Genomic DNA, 15,780 nt, shown 5'->3' on the forward strand with positions numbered 1-15,780 from the left:
TTAAATTCTTGTAAATGTGTGTCTAATTTATTTATTGATTAGCATGGCATGTTTAGTATTCTATTGTTTTGTTTTGTACACATGAAAAGACAAAGGAATAAGATTAAATTGGTTGTGGTCACAGTGGGGGGCAGTAGTCGGTTATAATGGTTGGCGCTGGCAGATGGTGTGGGAGCGGTGAGCAGTGGTGGCAATGTGGTGGGTGGGTTGCTATGATGGTGGTTGGCGGCCGGATTAGCGATAGCGGTGGATGGTGGCAGTGGGAGGGTTGCGGTGGTGATGCATTGATAAAGAGGGATGGAATATAAAAAAAAAGTGGTTGTACTATGAATATAAAGATTTGGGTTGTTTGAAAGTGCATGAAATAGACAAGGTAACAGGTGGTTCTATTTCATTCACCATACCCCTTTTTCTTTTCATTTCTTTATAATGATGTATTTTATTTCGTGTATCATTCTTACATATCAAACAATATCTGATTGGTTTAAATATTTTTTATATTCATTTATTATGTCTTAATATCTTCTTTTTGTGGCATATTCTTTGTTGGGTAGTTTGTTACGTTTGGATACATTATTGTTTTATGAAAAGTTGTATTTTGTGGAAGTGTTGCCAAATTATAGGATAAGGATAATGATCCATGCCTAATATTCAAATGGATGGAATAGAAAAACAAACAAAAAATATGTGTTTTAATATCTCGTTTTCTTCGTATATTCAATTATTCATTACTTATAAATACATTCACGTCAATCACCTAATTTACAATATCCGAGCAGTGACGGAACTTAAACAGTTACATTGAAGGGTCGAAAATTTTAGAATAGCCATAAGTTCATACATATAAATCAACCAATTTTTTCATCAAATAAAGACCATAAATTCCCAAAAAAATAGCATGTTGTTGCACATAAATGAATATGGGCTTTTGGATAGAAGGGGTCAAAGATATAAACATAGCATAATTGCATAGATATGAGCTATATATCATACTTCTAAACCGAAAACCAAGGGATGCACAATCCCTCCCTGCCCTCACTAAGGCCCGCCCATGTATCAAGTAACTTTCTTACTCTAAGAAAGTGTTGTATTTTTTATTACTTTTTTAGGTATACCCATTGGCAAAAGGCCACCCATCCCCGTGATTGCAAACAGTGGTGGTGACCCGGCCCGCCACCATTTTAGGAAAAACCTACCGCCCGAAGGTCTACTGTAGTAAAACCCCTAGCTCGTACATGACATTTTGTCACAAGTATGACTCGAACCAGTAGCCTTCCGTAGAGAAAGTAATCCGGTTACTGCGGTTACTGCTGGAGTGGTGCTCATTTGGTAACTATTGTGCCGGTTACTGCTGGAGTGGTGCTCATTTGGTAACTATTGTGTTATCAGGCAACCATTCTGAACCAAGATATGTAATGGCAAATCCAAGAATTTTGTCAATGAGAAAAATGGGATGATCAAACAGGGGCAAAATTTTGGGCCGGGTTACAAATGATAATAAAATAGCATGATACGATTTTATTAAAGAAAATTGAGTAAATTAACTAGCATATTGAGTAGTTAACTAACTATTTTTCAGTTGACTTAGAAACTTGACTAGTTACTTGTGAGATGTTTAGTTTGAAGTTTTATAAGAGTGTTGAAATTTGATAAATGATTGTAAGAATGTTAAAATGATTTAAACTTAACACTTTATTTAATTTAAATAATTACCTGCTTTTTATTTATATAAAATTACTTATTTACATGCTTTGATTTATATGAATTTTAAAATTATTTGTTTCACAAATCATATGCCAGTTTGTTTTACATATTCGATGGACAAGGTCCCAAACGATGAAAACAAAGGTGAGAAGGTTCATGTGCGTGGGGTCCAAAGGTGGGCTAAAAGGTATGAACCTTGAAAAAGAAAAGTGAAAATGAAATAAAAAGGTTCATAAGGAAAGAAACAGAGGAAGCTGGGCAGATCAAAAGGTTAGAAGAGAAAGGAAAATGATGGGCCAAATGAAGGGGGACAATGCTACATTCGACAATGGTTTGGGTAGCAACTAGAAAATATCGACCAAGCTCGGAGTATTTGGGGCCGATGCTTTTAATGGAAAACTTTTCTACGAGTGTTCTCATTTTCATCATGGGGTAACCCGATATAGAAAACTGACCCGTCTAATTACAATAATTCAAGAAAGACGCAAAACAAAACATGGCGATGAAATCACCACATATCTCAACCCATAGATTTCATCTAATTAAATAACTGTGTTGTGGTGGTGTGGGCAGCAAGGGCGCAGAACACCGTTACTGTTCTTGGGTGAAAAGGGGTGTTGTCGTCTCTAGAATTGGCGGAGGTACACGAGAGCTTGTTACAAACATGAAATCGTCAAGGAATTTATTAACAAAACCTTTCAAACAAGAAACTGTCAATGTCTCGAGATGATAAGAAAACAAAAAAATTACATTAAACGATTTAGAGAAAACAAGATTGTTATCAAGTTGAAGATAGCACTCAAAATATACAAAACGGAATTTACTTTCACCAATTGGTGAAGGCGAAGACATAAGTGGATAGAAAACCAAACTCTTTTATTCAAAGATGCTTCTTCTCTGTTTGTATCAGAATGCGACCCGCAACAATTTGTAACCAGTTAGACTCCTAGTTATGGGGCACTATAGAGGAGGGGAGGGGCGCAGTAAAGCCTTGAACACCGCCGGGGGGCGCCTTGGTGGTTGGCGTGGAAGGCCTGGGCGCCGAACCCAAACCCGACGCGGAAGGAATGGGGAGGGTGGGGGGAGGGGGGGCACCCCAACGGTCAAAAGAGCCGTTTAAAAAAATTAATAATTTTTAACCATTTCTATATAAATTCAAACAATTTTCTCAATTTTACTCAAACAACTTTCATCTTCACACCAAATTTAACCATCTTCACACCAAAAACAAATTAACCATGAACCCAAACCCAAACCCAAACCCAAACCCAAACCCAAACCCAAACCCAAACCCGAACACGAGCTTGAGCTCGACACCGAACCCAAACCAAAACCCGTGGGATCCGAGTTGTATGTGGTGGGCTAGTTTGCTCGCAAATAATGTCGACCTTAGCAGCCCGTTCTATGCAAACCAACAGCAACCTGTGATTCCTCCACCCATGCAACCGTTTACCCCCTATATGTTCTTTCAGTCGCCAATGCCATATACGTCCTCGCAAGTACCACAAACCCAAATACCCGAAACGTAAGTACCTGAAACACAAGTCCGCCGCCCAAAAAGAAGTCATAAAAAAAAGAACCCGGGTGACGTTCGAACAACCGAAAAGGTCTAAAGACAAATGTGGAAAGCGGACGAGGAAATGGCGTTAGCGTTAGCGTGGGATCGACTCTTCCGAAGACTCGATTCAAGGTATAGTATAAAAATATAATATGTTTTCCGTGTCATATTTTTTTGTTTACTAATACTAAGCTTGTATATGTATCGAAGGTGACGGCAACCATTCGCCGGAGTTTTGGGTAGAAATACGCACCAAGTTCTTTGCTTTAATGGGTCGAGGAGAGTATCGCGGGAATGATTCTGTCCACAACAAATGGAAGTCATTACGCACAAAAATAACCGATTTCACAGCCGTTCACACCCGCGCTATGAACAACAGAAAAAGCGGCATGAGCGATGCCGGTGTGTTGGAGGCTTGCTTAAAATAATACAAGGCCCTATATAAAAAAATATTTTAGTATGTTGGAAATTTAGAGACAATGCATAAGCTCGCCAAAGTGGCATTCCGTCCGACATCATCACCATCGCGACCGTCCAAAACTGTCAAAGACAACGTCTACTTCGACCAATCATTCGCCGTCTCAGCCCATGTCCAATGGTCGTTGTCAACTTAATCTAAACGAGTAGGATCCGGAATTAATTTTTGACGAACCGGATGAGTTGCTACGGCCGGTAGAAAGAGATAAAGTCAAGGCTGCGGCTAGAGGTGGAGGATCTTCGTCCAGAACCACATCCTCTATGAGTTCCGACGTGAGCGCGCATTTTGAAAACTTGGAGCTGAGGCTAGCCGAGATTGCCAACGCTAAAAAACAAAAACAGGAGGGACTCATGAAAATGCACGAAGAAAGAAAGGCGATTCTTGCGGAATACAAAGCGATGCATGAACAACGACAAAAGGCTCACTTGGAGCTAAAGCAAGAAAAGGAATTCAAGCTCCTCCCAATAGATCTATCCCAGCTAGATCCTGTGACGCGGGGGTGATGGAAAAAAGAAAAGCAAAGATATTGGCCAAATATGCAAACGAGGACGAGGACAACGAATATTAGTTATATTTTTATTTTCTTATTTGTATGATTCTTATTTTTATTTTATATTTTAATATTATTGTATTTTTTTATTATTGTATTATATATTAGGAAAATTGGTTTTTATTGGTCCCAACTATTTCATTTTTTTCGGCGCTAGTCCCAACTTTCATTTTGGCTGGCAACGGTCCCAACTTTCACATACGTTTCTTCCACCAGTCCGCGACTAACGGAGTACTAACTCCGTTATGTCAATGCTGACGTGTCCATTCAACTTGTCAAAAAAATATTACGTGGCAACCAACGTGGATATTATGTCTGTTTATGTAGATTATACTTAAGCCCTAATCTCTCTCCCAACTTTCATTCACTCTCAAGCCCTAATTCTCAAAATCTCCAAATTGATCACACTTCAATAAGCATTCTCCTTGATTATACGAGCTTCATCCGCCGGGTACTCCTAAACCCATTCTCCTTCAGCTTAGCCTCTATCACCGCATCCACCTCAATTGAACCCAAATCAGTTGTAATTGTGATCGGTTTGGTTCAGTTGTTGATTATGTGATCCGTGGTTAAGCACGAGGCTCCGGGGTTGTTGTCGGATGCTGCGGAGACTAGAAGGAGTGGTTGTGATGGGCGTTTGGTGATGGGGAAGATGCGAAGAGGGGTTTGGGATATGGGTTTGGTGTATTGGTAGTGTGTGAGGTCAGGTGAGTGGGGGGGGGTGTTGATACGGTGAAGTTCAGAGAGTGAGCCATTGATGGTGGTTCGTGGAAGAACAGTAGAGAGTTGAAGAAGACAACGAGGAGGTTGAGTACTGCTTGTTGTTGGAGAGGTTAAGTTTGACAAGTAGGCAGCCATGTTATTTGTTTTTGACAAGTTGGATGGACACGTCAGCATTGACATAACGGAGTTAGTACTCCGTTAGTCGCGGACTGGTGGAAGAAACGTATGTGAAAGTTGGGACCGTTACCAGCCAAAATGAAAGTTGGGACCAGCGCCGACAAAAATGAAATAGTTGGGACCAATGAAAGCCAATTTTCCTATATATTATTGTATTGGTTTTTTTGTTTTATGAAAAAAGATTAAGATTGGGCTTCGAAGCCCCCCTCAGGCCCTCACCATTGAGGGGCATTATGCCCTGGGGCTTCGATACCCCTATTTCCCACATGGCGCTGACGTGGCATTGTGGAGGGACTTCGAAGCCCCCCACCATAGCATACAGCCTTATCGACTAAACCCACTCTCTAACTTGTCTCCCTTAATGCTAAGCCCACACGAATCAAATCCATCTATAGTCAAAACTCATTAAAGTCCAACAATTAAAAGCAACCCAACATGAAAAGAAATATAATTCGAAAAATTAGAGTACATTTATTCAAAAATTTATACATCTCTACGTTTGATTATGAATTTAAAACAAGCATATATTTCAATATAACTGACACCATTCATTTTCAGTTTTTCACATTTCATATAAGCCGTGTAACATGTGACTTTTAAACTTACGTACTCGTTTTAACGATGGGATTCATTGGCTTTATGGAGAAAAAATTGAACCCATTACCCACGAAAATTTTACTAAATAAATGTTTTTATTAAAACGCTAACCAAACAAGAAAATTATTAAAGTTTAACCAATTAAATTATTAGTCTTTTATTTCTAACTAGTGATCATACCCGCTGCGTTGCGGCTGGCTGAGTTGGTACCATATTCTTTGCACATAAACGGCATCCAAGTTGGTACTATAGACAGCATCAGCGCCTTGAGGCGGTATCCTCTGTTGGCGCCGTTAACGTTACGTAAACTTAAAATTCATAATTTATGAATATAAAAAAAGAACATTACATATTTAACTGAAGAACGTTAGAGCGTGAATCACTATTATGTATGCACATAAGGTATTTTTAATCAAAATACAAAGGTGCTCATGTACCGGGTCAACCCAACTATGACCTGTATAAAAAGTTTTCCTTTTTGACGTGTGACTTGAATCTTAGCTCGGTTAGTCTTCCCTCCAACCACTAGATACTCTTGTAAAGCCAATATCTTCATAACAAAATGTATGAACACTTCGAAATGCATAATAACTTAAACAGTATGGAACCTAAGGATGATATATTTACCTTCATATAAGGTCTATCAGTCTAAGACTTCCAATTGCAACCACAATTTGAAGTCCTAAAGTGTATCCAGTTGCAAGAAAATCTGAAATAAATAACAACGGTCAAATGGACTAATAAAAAGGATTTATCTTCTGTTCATAATAATAAAACTTACACCAGTAAAACTTGATGACAATTCCATATTAACATGTCTAACAAATGTGGCAAGTCAGAACTTGTATCATTTCTTTTGTTTGGTTTTCACTCAAATCAATTGCCTGCAAACAACGTAAACAGATTAGTAGAATTTGTTTAGTTAGACATTCAATTCACATATTCAAAATTTGGTAAAGAGTCAAATCTACAAACAATCAAAATTTTGTAAAGAGTCAATATTCTATAGAAAAAACAACCCAACCGGTAGGCACTCGGAACAGACTCGACTTACCTAAGCTCAGCTGATCGGTTCATCGGAACCCTAGGTTTGGATGCCGGTAGTTCAACGCGACTAAGAAACCCTCCCCAACTCCTTGTTTAGTCCATAACCACTCAACACCCTCGTCACCGGGCGGGCCAACAAAGGGGTTGCCTTAGCCGATCTACACAACCTCTGTCCGTCTGAGAAGATGAAACACTGCCGCCCGATCTTGGTGCTCTCGAGACGCAAGATCAAGATGAAGGAGAAGGAGAAGGAGAAGAGGTGTCCATGTTGGGACACTGATGAGTGATGAACGAAAGATCAAGATGGTACGGACGCGTGGCTAGCATACGTGACAAGGTCAGTGGTGGGGTGAGTAGCAATGTAAAGGATAAGAGTAGTAAAGGGAAAGCACAACTTTGCAATTGTAATATATATAACTACTATATTTTGTCCGGCACGGGTCGGTAAAACCCGAGCGTTGTTAATCCTGGGGTGTTAAAAAAGCGAGCCCATGCAAATTCGGTCTGTTTCTTTCACGTTCGTTACGTAACCATAACTAAGTAAAAAAAATACGAAAACAAAATTGACATTCGGTCGTTTTTTCGTTAGTTTGTTACAGTCCGGAACTAAAACAAAACGCAGTGAACCTATGCGAGTTCGGTCAGTACCTGCCATGTTCAAATACGACACTGAAATTAAAACAAATACAAGGTTAACATTATGATGCCGGAACTAAAAAAAGTGAAGTAGCTTAATGGAGGGCCGCCACTTGGCCCAATCATATCTTTGTTGCACCAAAGTTATATTTTATACATATAATGATAATAGTGCTAACATGTAACAAATAAAATATTTACAACAACGTTTATTTGATCGGTAAAACCGAGCATTGGTAAAGCCTAGGCTTGCAGCGGTGAGTCGGTAAAACCTGAGCATTGTCGGTCCCATATAAACAACGTTGGTAAAACCTAAGTATTAAAACCCAAAATATAAATTTGTCGATTTAAAATATTGAAAGATTAACATATAAAAATATAAAATATTTAAAACGGTGTTTATTCGATCAGTAAAACCCGAGCGTTGGTGAAACCCGAGCATTGTCGGTCTCTGGTGTTGCAATGATCAGTGGGTAAAATTGAGCGTTGTCGATTCCGAGAATTGAAGTAATAAGTTGACACAAATTCAGTCAATTTTAATTATGATAGATACCACACCATAAGTAAAACATAGAATTATAAAATAAAAAAAAGTGTGGCCTAATTGTTGGCCGCCACGTGGCCCAATCGATGTCTTTGTGGCATCAACAATCTTAATTGTTATATAGTAATAATTTAAAGAAGCCCAATTATTTTATTTATTTTTTATCAACCAAAAGGAATTTATTTTGTTATTTCCCTAGTAACTCAATTCTCGCAATCGTTTATCAAAAGTTCTAAAAATGAAAGACTTAAAGCATCCAACGATCTTCATTTATGTCTTTATGATTTTTGCGAGGTGCGACCACTCGATTAGGCGAAAACCATATAAAGCTTTTTTGCTTGGTTTGTGCTACGCAAGTGAATCGCAAAATTGAATCAAAGAAAAAACAAAGAACACTTGTTTATTGATGAATTAATAAGCAAAATCTTTACAGAAACAAAATATAAAGGAATCAAGAAAATTTAAAAGTAAAACCCTAATTACATGCTCTTCCCTTTTTATCAGCTTCTAACGGTTTCTATCAAACTAACTATGAGAATAAACAATTCTGGTCCCTATAGTTTGCTTCACTTAATTGTTTTAACCAAAAACCTGTAAACTACAGTATATTACACAACAGTCCCTGAAGTCACTATTAGTTGACATTATACCATTAATCCTTCAACAATCTCCACCTTGGTATCATTGTCAACTGATGTTTAGAAGCTCTAAACAAAGATTAAATTTTGAACATGGTAACACTTTAGTAAACATTTCTGTTGCATTCTCCAAAGTGTCAACTTCTTTAATTTCAACTTCTTTAGCCTTAACTACATCTCTTATAAAATGTAAGTTGACATTTATGTGCTTGGTTCTTTCATGGCATATCTGATTCTAGTCAACTGAACTACACCTTGATTATCACAATACACAACAGGAATAACCAAACTACCCCTGAGTTCATATATATATCCTTTTAGCCACATACTCTCCTTCACAGCCTCTGTTAATGCAACATACTCAGCCTTTGTTGTGGACAAGGTAACTATATGCTGCAAAGATTCTTTACAACTTACCAAAGATCCCCACACAACAAAGGCATATCCCGTAATTGATCTGCTATTGTCTAGATCTTTTGTAAAATCTGAGTTTGAATAACCAACAATCTCACCAGAAAAGTTCCTTCCAAATGCCAGCCCAACCTCTTTAGTGCCCTTTAGATATCTCAATATCCATTTTACTGCATCCAAGTGAGTTTTCCCCGATTAGCCACATACCTGCTCACCAAACTCACTACATAGCCTATATCAGGCCTTGCGCAGACCATAAGGTACATTAAACTGCCCACCACCTTAGCATAAGGAACCTTTTCCATATATTCAATATCAGATTCTGAAGTAGGAGAATCCTTATCAGATAGCTTAAAATGTGAAGCCAATGGAGTAGTCACTATCTTACCACTTTCTACCATACCAAAGTTTGATAAGATTTTCTTTATATAAGCACTCTAAGTCAAATATAATAACTTTTGATCCTTATCCCGGGTAATCTCCATGCCTAGAATCTCTTTGATTCACCCAAATCTTTCATATCAAACTCTTGCTTCAACAAATCTTTTGTTTCTTGAATAATATGTTGATCTTGACAAGCAACCCACATGTCATCTACATATAATAGTAGATAGGCATATTTATCCTTTTCATACTCTCTAAAGTATACACAACTATCATACTTGCTTCTCATGAAACCATTAGACACCATATAATCGTCAAACCTTAGATACCATTGCCTTGGGGATTGTTTCAAACCATACAATGATCTCAGCAACAAGCAGACTTTCCCATTTTACCCCTCAACCTCAAAACCTTGTGGTTGGGCCATGTAGATCTTCTCTTCTAGATTTCCATGCAAGGAAGCTGTCTTGACATCTAATTGTTCCAACTTCATACCTCTATATGCAGTTAAAGCAAGTATAACTCTTATAGATGAATGTTTTACCACAGGAGGAAATATTTCATCATAGTTTACCCCTGGTCTTTGGGTAAACCCTTTTGCCACTAGCCCAACCTTGAACCTAGGTGGAACTCCTGATGCACCTTCTCTGATCTTGTATACCCATTTACAAGATACAAGTTTATGATCTTCAGGCTTGTCTACAAACTGCCAAATATTTCTTTTATGCAAAGACTCCATCTCCTCTTGCATAGCCTGGACCATTTTCCTTTATACACAGAATTAACAGCCTCTGTGTATGATAATGGTTCATACATACTTTCTTCCTCTGTATTAAGAACAAACACAGTTATATATAGACCTCCCATGTACCTGACATGAGCATGTATATGTCCTCTAGTTCTATCCCTAGCAAGATAATAACCATTATTTCCATTATTTCCCTCAGTGTCACTAGCGGATTCACTTGTGCTCCCCTGTTTATACACACTTGTAACAGGCTCCACCTCAAGTTGTATCCCATTATCAACGTTATAATCAACCTCAGTACCCTCTGATTTGCCCACTACATCTTTGTACATAACACTTTCCTTGAACACCACATTTCTGCTAATTATTACTCTTGGACTTCCATCATCAAGTTGAAGGGAATTTATGAGCCGATTTGTAAAATAATATTTTGCAACGGAAGCAAAAGCTCATAACGTTTTAAATACATTTATAACTTCCCACCATAGATCCAAATGCAAGATAATGAAACCAAAATAAAATCAACCATAGTGTGTTTAGAATTACAACCTTTGTAGGGAAGTGGTTGCTAACACTCTTTGTTGTTGTAGATAAGAAACCAAGCTAGAAATCCTCCAAAAGAAAATCCACACCAAGCAATTAGTTCTTCAAGTTGGTGCTAGCCAAAACCCCACTTTATCAAGTCTCGACCTCCAAGAAACTCTTTCTTGTAGACTCACAAAAGATGTATGAAGATGATTGAAATGGACACCAAAATACCATAAGAACAACTACACAACTACTCTTTACATTCAGACTAGTTAATATATATATTTTTGACCTTCTTAACAATACACAAACTCTTGTGCATATAAATTAGAAATCTAGATAGCTTCTTAACTTGAAGTTACCAAGATAATATAGAAGGAGAAAAATGTGTGTAACACTTTTTTCACAGTCATATCCACTTTTATATATATATATATATATATATATATATATATATATATATAAAATCTAGGTTACATGACCATATTTTATTTCTTATTTTATTTGATTACTAAGTCAAATAAGCAAGACTAGATGTGACCAAAACCCACCAACCATCCCATATCTTACGTTTAAGAATAGTGCCACAAAAGGTGGCGGTGTGGTTTTCACAATTATTTATTAGATTGCTTATATTATGCAATCTCAAGGATGTCCCATTCAATGATTATGTCTTGAACATTTAATTTCATTTATGTATAGAAACTCATCAATTAATAATCATAAGTCATACATCATATTAATAAATGAGACTAATATTGATACAAATTGATATAAAAGGTGTATGTTTAAATGACTCATATACACATGACCATACGTGTGTGTATATATATATATATGTCCATATGTTGTAACTTATGTCATTTGAATTCATAATCATACAATGATACATCTTGATAGGGGTTACAACGTATAAATCTAATACGTATTCTTGATAAGGTTGCTTAGTGTGTGAACCTTTGGGATCACATATCATTTGCAATATCATTGTATGTTGTGCCTTGTACATATCGATCCAACAATCTCCCACTTGCGCAAGATTCAATATCCAATATGTAAACAGTGTAGTACGTCTAGCAACGCCCCACTATCCCTACAATACATGACTTAAGTCATCCACTACAACAAAGCATTTTAGATACGCTTTATGGTAATATATATAAGGTAATTTGTCAGTTATCCTTTCTGTTATAGGCACCCAGTTGAACATGAGACATGGATCATGGTCAATCTCACATAGCGTTCAACATTATGTTTCTCAATCTCGATTCAAAGTGATATAACAAACAATGTTTGAGCATGGCCATGCATTTAGATCAGTTTGAATCATTGAGGGGCCCAAGATGCCAACCACTTATTTACAATATAGAACAGATCCCATCTTGACTACATACACCTCTCACTATACTTTACATTGTACCCAATCCTAGCCCTTATAACTACCTGGTTAAAGAGTAGTGTTAGACTACGTCAAAGCACAATGTTTAATATAATCAAGTCCCTAATATGTATCTCAGGTCAGAGGATATATCGACACTACCATTATTTTCAAAAATTACTCATGACTATGATCCAAGAAGTAATTTTGAACGGGTCATGTCCAATATCTATTCACTAATAAATATTTGTGAATTTTGTTCTAACTCCTTATATATTCATCCATTGTGAATATTAACAAATCTAATTCACAATAGTCTTAATTCAATGGTTATTCCCATAACTTTGATCGACTACGGACCTTTTAGAATAACAATGTTATTCATGGATTTAAACATGCTAACATAGAACACAGTAAACATTAATAAAGAGACATCATCTAATAATTCTAATTAAGATAACATGTCACTACTACAACGTTCAGCAATATCCAAATACTAATACAGATTATATCCAATTACTAGCATATCGAAGCCAATGTTCTTTGCATGATCCTCATGTTCAGTTTGAGGTAGTGGCTTCGTGAACGGGTCTGCCAAATTTAGATCTGTATGGACTTTGCTAATACATACGTCACCTCGCTCAATTATTTCCCGAATATAATGAAATTTTTGAAGAATGTGCTTGGTTCTTTGATGTGATCTTGGTTCCTTCGCTTGCATGATAGCCCCATTGTTATCACAAAATATTTCAATAGGCTTTGTGATGCTAGGCACCACACCAAGATCAATGATGAATTTCTTCTTCTAAGCAGTTTTATATGCGGCCTCCAACGCAGCAATGTATTCTGACTCTGTAGTTGATTGTGCAATGAATTTCTGTTTTGAACTCTTCCAAGTAATAGCTCCTCCGTTCAAGGTGAAAACATGTCCCGACTGTGAACGAGAGTTATCTCAATCAGTTTGGAAGCTTGCATCAGTGTGACATCTCATAATGAGTTCTTCCTCCAACCCTCTATAAATCAAGAGCATATCTTTAGTCCTATTCAGGTACTTGAGTATGTTCTTGACCACCATCCAATGATTCTCTCCTAGATTTTGCTGGTATCTACTTGTCATACTTAGCGCGTAAGATACATCAGGCCTAGTGCAAAGCATAGCATACATAATTGATCCTATTGCCGAGGCATATGGGATCCTACTCATTCTTTTAATTTCCTCATCCGTACTTGGACTTTGAGACTTACAAAGAATAGTATCAGGTGACATGGGTATATACCCACATTTTGAATTTTCCATTGAAAAGCGTCTCATCACTTTATCAATATAGGTACTCTGACTTAATTCAATAAGTCATTTTGATCTATCCCTATAGATCTTAATTCCAAGTATGTATGCAGCCTCACCAAGGTCTTTCATAGCAAAGGACTTTCCAAGATAAGATTTAACATCTTTCGGTGTTGGAATGTCATTTCCGATCAATAGTGTGTCATCTACATACAAAATCAAGAAGGTAACCATGCTCCCACAAGTTTTCATGTACACACAGGGTTCATCTTTCATTTTTAATAATATCAAACCTTTTTATTTTCTCATCAAAACGAAGATTCCAGCTTCTAGATGCTTGTTTCAATCCATAAATGGATTTCTTAAGTTTACAAACCTTTTTAGGATGTTTGGAATCAACAAAACCTTCAGGTTGTTCCATATAGACATCTTCATCAAGATGCCCATTTTAAAACACGGTTTTGACATCCATTTGCCATATCTTATAATCATATTATGCGGCTATGGAAATCAAGATCCTGATTGACTTAAGCATTACCACCGGCAAAAAAGTTTCATCATAATCAATTCCTTGAGTTTGAGTGAAACCCTTTGCCACTAACCTTGCTTTGAAGGTGTGTATATTTCCATCCATATCAGTATTCTTCTTGAAGACCCATTTACTCCCAATAGCCTTGCTATCAGAAGGCAAATCAACCAAGTCCCAAACTTGATTTTCGTGCATGGATTAAAATTCTGACTTCATGGCTTCAAGCCATTTTTCAGATTCAGCATCCTCAATAGTAGCCTTATAATTGATGGGCTCACATTGATTCATCAAGAATACTTCCTCCTCAGGCATGACAAATCCATATCTGTCTGGCTTTATACGAGTTCTATCAGATCTCCGAAGAGGTGGTGCTTCCTGTGGTATTTGAATAACGTGCTCAGGTTCAGCAACAACTTGTTGATTGTCGGTATCAACTACATGTGGAGTATTTTGTGGTTCTTGAATTTCTTCAAATTCAACATTATTTCTAATAGTACCTCTTTTAAAAGAAAATCCTTTTCAAGAAATGTTTCATGTCTAGCAATGAATACTTTATTCTCTTCTTGGTTATAGAAATAACATCCTCTTGTTTCTTTAGGATATCCCACAAAAATACATTTTTCGGATCTAGGTTGTAACTTGTTCGAAGTTTCCATTTTTACATAAGCCTGACAACCCCAAATCCTCATGTGTGAAAAGTTTGGAACTTTTCGATGCCACATCTCATATGGCGTTTTCTCCACCTTTTTAGTTGGTACTTTGTTGACTATATATGCAGCAGTTTCAAGAGCATAACTCCAAAAAGATATAGGCAATGAAGCATGACTCATCATAGATCGAACCATATTTAATAAAGTTCGATTCCTCATCTCGGAAACACCATTATGTTGAGGTGTCCCGGGTGAAGTTAATTGTGACATTATGCCACAATTTTTTAGATGCTCGTCAAACTCATAGCTAAGATATTCTCCACCTCGATCAGACGAATGACTTTGATTGTCTTTCCAAGTTGATTTTGTGCTTCATTTTGGTTTCTTTTAAAGATCTCAAAAGCTTCATGTTTATGTTTCATCAAGTAAACATATCCATATCTACTGAAATCATTTGTAAATGTAATGAAGTATCTTTCGCCAGTTCTTGACATTGTTCTAAAAGGACCACATACATCAGTATGTATTAATCCTAATAGATCTGTAGCTCTTTCACCTTTACCAGTAAAAGGAGCTTTAGTCATTTTATCACTAAGACAAGATTCACAAGTAAAAGGATTCAGATCTTGTTGAGCCTAAAATTCCAATAGATTGGAGTTTAGAAACCCGTTTCTTGTTAATGTGGCCTAAATGACAATGCCATAGATAGTTTTCATTTGAGTCATACTTTGTTCTTTTGGCGTTCAAGGAATGAATAGAATTATTGTTGTATGAATTTTTGATATTAATCTCATATATTCCATTATGTGGGCAAGCCTCAAAATAGAACATACCATTCATTGATACCAAAATATTATCATCACAAAAGGCATACCGATAACCTTGATCATACAACTTAGTAGCAGATACAATATTCCTAGTTATACTAGGTACATAACAACAATTGTTTAATAAAGATACATGCCATTTGGTAACAAAATATTATACTATCCTATGGCTTCAACGGTGACTGGTGCTCCGTTGCCGACACGTAATTCCAAATCGCCTGCTCGTAGCTGCCTAGCATTCTTTAACCCTTGCACATCATTACAAATGTGAGTGTACCATATCCAATATCAAATACCCAAGTGCTAGTGGAGAATGCATATAGTTCTATTACAAATATACCTGAAGCACTGGCATCGCCAGCCTTCTTTACTTTCAACTCAGCCAAAT

This window comes from Bidens hawaiensis, unplaced genomic scaffold, assembly GCF_021521415.1.
Source record: "Bidens hawaiensis isolate Kalapana, Puna unplaced genomic scaffold, B.hawaiensis_p1.1 tig00023405_1, whole genome shotgun sequence".
Lineage (NCBI taxonomy): Eukaryota > Viridiplantae > Streptophyta > Magnoliopsida > Asterales > Asteraceae > Bidens > Bidens hawaiensis.